At 36.6% G+C, this 10,340-nt stretch overlaps 1 pseudogene; it reads left to right on the forward strand.

Annotated features, from left to right (window-relative positions):
• The first annotated feature begins 6,862 nt into the window (after window positions 1-6,862).
• Window positions 6,863-10,340, forward strand: part of LOC109171668 — a 19,485-nt pseudogene continuing 16,007 nt past the window's right edge.

The raw sequence follows: 10,340 nt of genomic DNA on the forward strand, positions 1-10,340 counted from the left end.
TCAAATCAATACATGAATTCGGAAAAAAGTTACCATTAGCATTTTTAACACGTAAATATCCAATTTCCACTGACATGTGTTATTACATATTTTTATTGTTATCCTATGTGATTATATTGCCTCTCTTCAAAAAGTCACCCGCCCCCGACGATATAGCTCCGGTCTCGGAATCCATTACGGTGCTTAATAGAGTAGCAGAAAATGTGTCGAGCCATTTGGTAGAAGGGGAGTAGATGTCTCCGGTCCCGGAATCCATTGCGGTGCTTAAGAAAGTTGTCGAAGTTGCGTGATTACCTGATGGAGATACCGTGCCTTATTTAGTATTCTGTTACTTTTCCACCCCACATATTTTCCACTTTCAGGTCTCTCAAAATTCAATCGAAGCAGATTGGCATCATACCTTCATTGACACCTCTGGAACATTTTGGCCCTGTTTGGTAAAAAATTGGTCTATAGGCCAATTTTGACTTATTTGACCACTATTAATTGTTTGATTTAGTTAAAATATCAATATAAGTATTTGGTTAATTAGCTTTTTGCAACTCCAAAAGGCTAAAATTCAAAAAGCTACTCCAACCAATTTTTTCAATTAGCTTTTTGAGAAAAGATATTACACTAAAAAGCTATCAGGTAACAGCTAATTTACCAACCACTTTTCTACAATCAGCTGATGCTATCAACTATTTATACCATCCAATTAACACAATCAGCTAACAACTAACAGTTATCAGCTAACAGTCATTTTATCAAACAGGGCCTCATCATTTTGAATGGCTGGCTGTTGGAACTGGAGAGGGAAAATCTGATTTATTGAAGTTTGAAAATGTTTGTTTGAATGAAAGAGTTGGAGTGAATGGTTTAGAGCTCAGCAGTGTGAGTGCATGCTATATCAGTCTTCGAGCATGGAAAATGAATGGATTCTATTAAAGCTCTGTTAAAGCTCATGCACTGAAGGGGCAACAACGTGTATATTGCAAGCTTGTGGTTGGTGATGGTTTTGCTACAATTACGCTAGGGGAAAATATCTGAAGGTCTTTTTAGCATCCTGATTTGTAACACTTGTATGTTTATACTTATTACAAACAAAAAAAAAAATGATTCTTAGCATAGCATAGCATAGCATGACCTTGACTGTCTGCGTGTGGGCTTAGAAAAACTCTTCCAGTGGGTTTATTTTCTGCCGCCGGATTGGGCGTGGGGTTGAGCCGGAGCACCGCCGCGCAGATCGACGAGCGTTTGAGACGATGATGCGCAGCGGCAGAGGATCCAGCGGTGGGATTATACCACGTAATCAACGTTGGAAATTGGGCATGTAATCCACCTAGGATTTAAAAAAAAAAAAAAAAAAAAAAAACTACACACGGTAATCTAATTAGAGGGAACCTAAGATTTACCTACTAAAATTGTTAATTGTAACTTTTTCACGAATTCATGTATTGGGTTGGAGTTTTTTCAAGTTTCATGGCTTAATTGCTAATTTTCAAATAGTTCGATGGTCTATTTGCACTTTTTTTTTTTTTAATTTAAAGTTTGCTGAATTTTTCCTCAATTAAGATTTTATGAATGCTTTCTAGCTTGAATTGTGACTTTTAATGGGAATATGTAACTTGAATTGCTCACTACATTTTTCTTAGTCATTCTTTCACCTAGTTGGATTGGTTGAAGAGTAAAGTTAGCTTATGATTCTTTTAGAACAATCTTAAATGCTGCAATATACATCTCTAATAAGTGAAAGTTGTTAGGAAAAGCAACAATGTGGATTTTTGGGCATGGCTGATTTGGAACGAAAGAAGGATAAAAGGTTCTGTATCGTTTATTAAACACTACCTTAAAAGCATTTACGACCAGGGATTGAATCACATGCTCTCGACAGGCACAACAGAACGTACAGGATAGCTCCCTGTTTCTCACAGGCAATATAAACGCAGCAGGTTTTCTGGGCAGTATGGCTATTCGCACGGTGTAAAGAAGTGGAGATTAGGATGGTTTATATAGTGTGTGTTGTAATAGCCCACCTCTCATCATCCACTATTGTAGAGCTAAAAACAACAAAGGTCACAACAAGATGATCCACAAAAACGTTGGGAGCAAAACATTGATCCCACCACACGTCGAGAAGCGCGCGCGGCGGCGCGCGCGTGGTTTACCTCCTTTTCTTCCTCATAACACTTCAAACTCTCTTTAAGGTGTTGGAGTATATAAGTGAGGAAAGAAGAGGTACCTGCATGGGCAGCTCAACTGGTCATAGAGGTGAAACTTTGGAAGAATGACTAGGGATCGAGTCTCATCGGCAGCAGTGTGGGAGCTACCTCTCAAAGTAAGGGGGGTTCCTTGTGTGCAGTGAGCAGAGGTCTAGCCTATGTGCTTTAGTGATGATTTCTTTTATTATATTTTGATTTCATTATGGTAAAAATTATAAAATTTATCAATACAATATCTATAGTTACAAGATAATAATGGCAATTAGTGGTGGGCACGAGTTTTTTTTGATTTCATTATGGTAAAAATTATAAAATTTATCAATACAATATCTATAGTTACAAGATAATAATGGCAATTAGTGGTGGGCACGAGTCGAGTTCAGGTTCGATCCGACCATATTTAGGCCACCCGGAAACAATTGAATTGAAAATTTTCAAGTCCAAAAATCGAACCGAAATAAAGAAGACATGAAAATTGTCAATTAGTGACCAAAAATGTATTTCAAAAATTAATGTTTAATGAGAAGCAGTTATATATACTAAATTAGAAAAAATTAATGACACTAAAATATAATATTTAATTAGGGGTGTGGGGCCCTTGGGGCGAATGATTTCGTCATTTGTGGGCAAAATATAATATTTAGTGAAAGGTAAAATCAAATATAATGAGGAAATGTTTAATTAATAAATAGTAATATTAATGACTAGATTCTTACTCGTAGAGTTAGATAATCACGAGGCTTAGCCTTTCTTTCTCCACCAAAAACAATGACGAGATTCTCCCTTATTAAAATAATATGATGAGTGCAAATTTTGTGAGCGGGTAGATGTATCAATGGCGAGATGCTCTGTCACAAAAAGAACATCATCGTGGCCGTAAATTTCCAGTAGTCATTAAAAATCTTTTTATGTTGATTTTTATTAACAATTTATGCTCAAAATTTGTACTGAAGAACGAAGATTAGCAATAACATAATCATTTAACTTCACTATCAAAACTCAAATTTATTTATTTATTTATTTAATTTATTATTAACATTGATTGATTTTTCAGCTTCAAATTTTATGTGGAGCATTGGATTGGAGTAAAACTAAACAACCATTTGAAAGCTCTGGACAGCGGGAGAAGAATGAGGCGATCCACGAAGTGGACGAAAGCAGTGACGGCGCTGTTCTGAAAGACGCGGCGGAGGAAGCTTTGGTCGACGGTGACCGTCAAAGTCGACATCGGCTTCAGATAGGCCCACGCCGCCTGCTTCACCAGTCGATTTCGGATCAAGATTTCAGAGCCATAGTACAATTCCCGGTGAGCCGCCGGAGTCATGGGCCTCGGGGAGTTGACGACGGCGGCTGGCAAGAGGTCCCTTAAGGACGTGTAAGGCGACGGATGGATTGAGGTAGGAACCATAGCCGCCGCCGCCGCCGCCGATGTTTTTACGCCGCAAAACATCCTCTAAACTAGCGGAGAAAGGGGGTGTTTTGATAAATATAAAATATAATTACTTGTTTAAAGATACGAACAATTGCTGCGTATTTATAGTGTGGTTTAGGGAGTTGGGATTTTGATAATTGCTGGTTAGAATCATACGTGGCAGTTCAGTTTTAAAACGTGAATTCAGTAATAAAAATATAAAAAGTGATCGTTTCTAAGGTGGCAAGTAAAACAACATGTCACGTTAAGTGTGAGCAATCACGTAATTTTAGAATAAGATTACAAAGTAATATTTTATTCGAATTTTGAATTGTTTATTTCACGTTTTGGAAGTGTCTTTTGAGGTGTCTCATTAAATTCATAATTAAGATAATAAATATATTTGAACAAAAAATTGTGTTGTTACATTTGAGGAGACATCTAACACACATACACATATGGATGAGATACATACCATGAGAACGGTGCTCGAAGGATTTTAGAAATGAGAATAAATTTCATTCATCCATAAAAAAACAATGGGAAAAGAAATGTTGAATTGGTCCAATGTATATGTTGGAGTAGCAAGTACCACTAATTTAATAAGTGACAGCTACATCCTCTCAAATGCTCAGTCGGATCGGAGTGTGGGGGCTTTTAGGGTTGGGGTTCTCAACCTTTTGGAAGAATGAGTGCCAGCTCTCCGTCCCCCTCCCTATCTTTAATTGTCCTAAAGATTTCTCTTTGATCTACAAATAACGGTGTGTTTGGTTTGCACATGAGAATCAGAATCAGAATTGGAATGGACCGGGTACCAAATACTTGGTAATGATAATGGGTTTTAGTAAAAGTATTTTGCATGTTTGGGTAGTAGGGTGGAATGAGAATGATTATCAATAAAGTTGTTTGGTTATGTATGATCTAATAATGGGAATAAAGATTTTAAAAATACAAAAATACAAAATCAAGATAATTGATTCTAATATAAAGACATCCAAAAGACTAATGTGAACAAAAAATAAAAACAAAAATCTAAAACACTAATCAAAAGGGGATGAGAAGGAATAAGAGAATGAAAGAGGATGATACCCTTATTTCATTTGGGTATGAGTTTTTTAATTAAGGAGGTATATATTTAAAATCCATAGTTGTGTTCTAAAAACCTATCAACCAAACAATACCAATCAATTTGATACCAATTCCTTAGATCTAAACCTGTCAACCAAACACACCCTAAAAATATTCATCGTCTAAAAAATTGACCATTAGATTCTACTTCCCTTTATTTGAAGCTTCCCTCTCTCATAGTCTCATATCTTTATAAAGTCTCTTGCCAAAAACAACTGTAGATTTTTCATAATTTAATTCTTGACTAGAAACAAATTAAAAGCAAATTTATTCAGAATGCACCTCCGAAATTTTCTTGCTTTCCTGCGTAAACAGGGCAAATTATGCGGTGCATCTGTATTCAGAATGCATGGTGCATACGAATGCAAAAACGACGTCGTTTTATTAAAAATGCGCGTCTCATTTAAAAAAAAAAAATCAGTTTCGATTACCAGCAATAACATATGAACTAAAATTCCAGAATCGATGAACTAAAATTTCAGAATCTATGAACTAAAATTCCAGAATGAATGAACTAAAATTCCAGAATCTAATCTATGAACTAAAATTCCAGAATCTAATCTATGAACTAAAAATTCCAGAATGAATGAACTAAAATTCTAGAATCTATGAACTAAAATTCCAGAATCGATGAACTAAAATTCCAGAATCAATGAACTAAAATTCTAGAATCAATGAACTAAAATTCCAGAATGAATGAACAACATAATGCTGTTGAGGGGAATCGAAACTGATTTTATTTTTTTTAAAAGTGGGATGCGCGTTTTTAATAAAACGACGTCGTTTTTGCATTCGTATGCACCATGCATGGTGCATACTGATGCACAGCATAACTATCCCGTAAACAGGGCATGGGCCGCAATCATTATATCATGCACTAGGGCGCACATAGCATTGTGCGCCCTACGCCTCCCAAAACGACGTCATTTTAAAATAAATTCCATTTTTCAAATGCACATAAACTCATAACAGAATACACATAAACTCATTATAGAATACACATAAACTCTTAACATAATACACATAAACTTTTAACTGAATACACATAAAGGGTTTGGTTAACATAATACACATAAACTCTTAACTGAACACACATATACTCATAAGACAATACACACAAAATTTTAACTGAATACACATAATGAGGTTTGGTCTGTTCGGATGGACGGAATGACATCAGTATGAAACGTGCACATTTTGTGTCTGGGCATACAATATTATGTGCGTCGTGTGCACAATATAAATTGCCGATTCTATTACAAATAGACAGAGAAAAGGAGACAAGAGATTTCCTTGATTGATAACCCTGCTAGCTTGAAAATATCCATATATGTTAGTAACCATTTAAAGACACTTGGCGGCAGTTAGTCATTGCCTAGGTGCTTTAGTTAAAAAATAAAAAACAAAAAAAATTCATTAGGGACTTCATTTAATGTTGTTAAAGCATTAAAATATAGATTTAAAAAATTGATATTATTAATTTCTATTCTTACATTGTAACAGAGTCAGTAGCATTCACAAAATAAATAAATAAATAAATAAATCTTATATTCAAAAACCTAAAAGTCTAACCCTAACTCAGCTTCAAACTCATTTGTGACTCCAACTTTAAGGGCATAAAGCATTAAAGTCAAAAGGTAAATTTGAAACTGTTAAATCTTAGTGACTCACGAATGTACTCCAACGATAGTGAGTTACTGAGTTTCAACTTCCAAGTGACGATTGAATAGTGGTTGACGCTGAGCAGGGACCCAGAAAATTTTCTCAGTGGGGATGAATATTAAAATAAACAGATATATAACTTAAAAAGTGAAACACTTAAAAATTAGTCATAAATATTGTTAAATATGAGCGAAAAATAAAACACATCAAAACTTTATAAAAATATGGAGTAAAAGACATTTTTGGTCCTAGGCTTATAGTGGCACGGACAATTTTGGTCCTTTATAAAAAAATCAGACAATTTGTGGACACTCTTATTGTGACGAGGACAATTTTGGTCCTCCGTCACTCTTCCCGTTAAATGCCCCGTTTAAGAGGGGGTATTTACTTCTTTTCATGCACCATCACCTTCATCTTTGTCCCCTTGGCCGGAAAACAGCTTCCCCTATTTTGACGCGGAGTTTCCCAAAATCCAAATCCCTCAAATGTCTTCAATTCTCATCATCTTCGTTCTCTACTACTCTCTTCTCTTTCTCTCTCATCTCCAAACAAGCCTTAAACTTGCTTGATCCGGTTGAAATTAGCTTCGGATTCTTCTCTTTTTCTTGATCGGTTGGAATACCCAGCTAGGGATTTCGTTTTCTTGACTATTTTTAGCTTGGTTGAATAGTTTCTGGGAGTTTTCTGATGTTTCAGGACGAGGGATCTTCGTCGTCTATTACGTCATCGTCGCCGCTGCAAGCTTTGCCGGTGGGGGAGTCAAGTTCGTCTGGATCGCCATACCCGTGGCTGAAGGAGGTGAAATCGGATGTACTTGATCCATCTCTTGCTCACCTGCGCCGGCGGCAACCTAGAGAACTCCAACGTAGCCCTCGACCAGATTTCCCACCTGGCTGCGCCCGACGACGACACCATGCAGCGCATCGCTTGCTACTTCGCTCAAGCCCTCGCCGACAGGTTGGCCCGCACTTTGCCCGGCGTTTACCTGGCCCTCCATTCCACCAAGCTAGCGTCGCCGGCCGATGATTTCCTTGCACGCAATGTGTTCGTCGAATTGTTCCCGTTCTCGAAAGTGGCTTTCCTGGTGGCCAACCAGGCCATAATCGATGCCATGGAGGGCGAGAAAATGGTGCACATAATCGATTCAACGCCGCCGACCCAACCTAGTGGCGTGCATTGCTTCAAGACCTCAGTGCCCGGCCGAAAGGCTCTCCACACTTTTGCATAATTGGCGTGCTCCCCGTGAAAGAGGTGATGGAGCAAATGGATCGGGTTTTATCCGAGGAGGCAGAGAAATGGGATATCCCTTTCCAGTTCAACGCCATTGTCAGCAAATTCGAAAGCTTGGATTTTGAGAAACTATGGGTCAAAATAGGAATGCTCTGGCAATTTCATCTCCAATGCAGCTCCGCACTCTTCTATCCTACGACGATGACAAGAAACCATCACCATTCGCATCCAAGATCCCAAAGAGTACAGGAGATGAAGAAGTCGATGCCCATGCGGTTGAGAAAGGAGATGCCACGCTCGAGTCCGGTGACTTTTTCGGCCAAGGGGACGAAGATGAAGGTGATGGTGCATGAAAAGACGTAAATACCCCCTCTCAAACGGGGCATTTAACGGGAAGAGTGACGGAGGACCAAAATTGTCCTCGTCATAATAAGAGTGTTCACAAATTGTCTGATTTTTTTTATAAAGGACCAAAATTGTCTGTGCCACTATAAGTCTAGGACCACAAATGTCTTTTACCCTAAAAATATGTATAACAAAATATGAGACATAATTAATTTGACCAAATAATTCTAATAGGAAACACATTATAAATTACACATATCATTATTAATATAAAAATTTATATATATATATATATGTGTGTGTGTTGAAGCCTACCATTAATAAGACTGTACGTATGTGTTGAAGACTTGAAGCCAATATTGTTCAAATAACCATAAAGACTACACAAGGATTCAAACCCTTCTAACATTCCTTATACTAACACGCATGCTCTACCATTTAGGCTAACTCATTTTATGTTAACATTAGTTATTTGCTTCTACTTATACTAAACGTTGTATTATATATATATATATATATATATATATATATATATATATATATATATATACAAGGGTTATACATGGGTGGGGGTGGGGTGAGTGGAGGCAGTTGCCCCCACTGTAGGTTCGCCCCTGACGGTGAGCTGCAAGTTGAGAATTATTATATGTAATTTTGCATATTCTCTTGATTAGTATATTGATTTAGTTTCTAGCAAACTGAATAACTGTAACAACCCAAAATTTAATTTTATAAATCCAAATTTTAAGAAATTTTGAAATAGTCATTTTTTCACTCCGTAAAATTTTTTGCGATCAATTGGTGGTTGAATAAATCAATTTAATCACATTTTAAATTAATTCGACCCAAAAATTTATTCTATTCGAAAATTCCTAAATTTTCGGGTACTTCGCGTACCAAGATTTAAACTGAGAAACCAATCTGAGTGAGACTGGGAGAAATCTAAACCAAGTGTTTGTTTGGAAATCTTTTTGGAAATATACATTTTGATCCCAAGTTATTCAAAAATCATCTTTCTAGACTATGATTCATGATGCAAGATGAACCCTACAATTTTATTTTACATTCCTACCCCCAAAACCCTAACTATAAGAGATAGCATTTCTCCTTTGTAGCACTATTCTTTTTCCCCATTTCAGCAGCAAATTTCGTGTGCCTCACTACCTCTCCCTATCATCTTCATCTTCTTCATTTTTGAGAGCTTCTTCTTCTACCCAAGCTTAGGTTTCAAGACTAGGTAAGATATCCTCTCCATTTTCCTTTGATTAGCTTGTCCTTAAGATGAGATTTCCAAGCTTAGATGTGTTTTTGTGTTGGTTGTTGCTTGAGAAATGGAGATGGTAAAAAATAAGATCTAGCTTGAGGTTGTAGATGGAAGGATTTTTGAGGTTGAAGCTTGAGGTATAACCCATGGATTCCCAAATCTATTATTTAACCCTATGTTATGTGATTTAGTGGTTCATGTGTTTAAATCTATATATATTGGATGTTTAGAATGATGAAATGTATGTTACTTATTGTTGTTATTGTGACACCCCGTAAATCCAAATTCTATTTAAGGATTAATTAGATAATTAATCCTAGCTTAATTGGTAATTATTCCTAAAATCCTGAAAATTCAATAGTCGGTGGACTAGAAATTGACTAGTCAATCCAAGTCAAAGGGTTGTACTCTATGCCTTATGAATTGTTCCCTTGTCTCCTTACACTTCCCACTTTAGTAAGGGTTAAGAAGACTTTTCACCTTATGTTTGTGTTCCAAGCTAACCTAGAGTCATCCTTCATTTCATTTCCCTAACACCCTAAACACAAAAGCTCCCCCTTCTCTCTAGAAAATTGTTAGCTTCTTCTTCAAGACAAGTTTTGGGCAATCCTAGATTCTTCAAGTTGGCCTCCAAGATTCACACTTTCTTAAGCTTGAGCATAAGGGAGGGTAAGATCCTTGGTCTCTTAGTCTTTTTAGTATCTTTCTAGGTGTTTTTTTCTAAAGATGGAATCTTTGTTGTATTTTGGTGTGTTTATGAAGTTGGAGTTGAAGGAGACCCTTAAGAGAAGCTTGTAAGGGTGTGATAAGTGAAGTAGTAGGCTCCAAGAGGTAACACATGCTTTACAAAATCTATTTTCTTACCTATATGATGATTTCTTGACTTCTACTTGTGATTTTTGCTATGAAATGTGAATGTTGATGCATTGTCTTGTGGGAATGCATATCTAGAGCTTGTTATTAGGGTTCTTGTATGCCATTTCTTGGCTATTTATTTGATTCAAGTCATATTGTTGTATTTTGTGAGATTTTGGGTGTTTTGGACTTGAATTTGGACTTGGTGTTGAAAATCCCCGAAGGGATTATTTTGACACAGGTT

The sequence above is a fragment of the Ipomoea nil genome, unplaced genomic scaffold, assembly GCF_001879475.1.
Source record: "Ipomoea nil cultivar Tokyo-kokei standard unplaced genomic scaffold, Asagao_1.1 scaffold0327, whole genome shotgun sequence".
NCBI lineage: Eukaryota > Viridiplantae > Streptophyta > Magnoliopsida > Solanales > Convolvulaceae > Ipomoea > Ipomoea nil.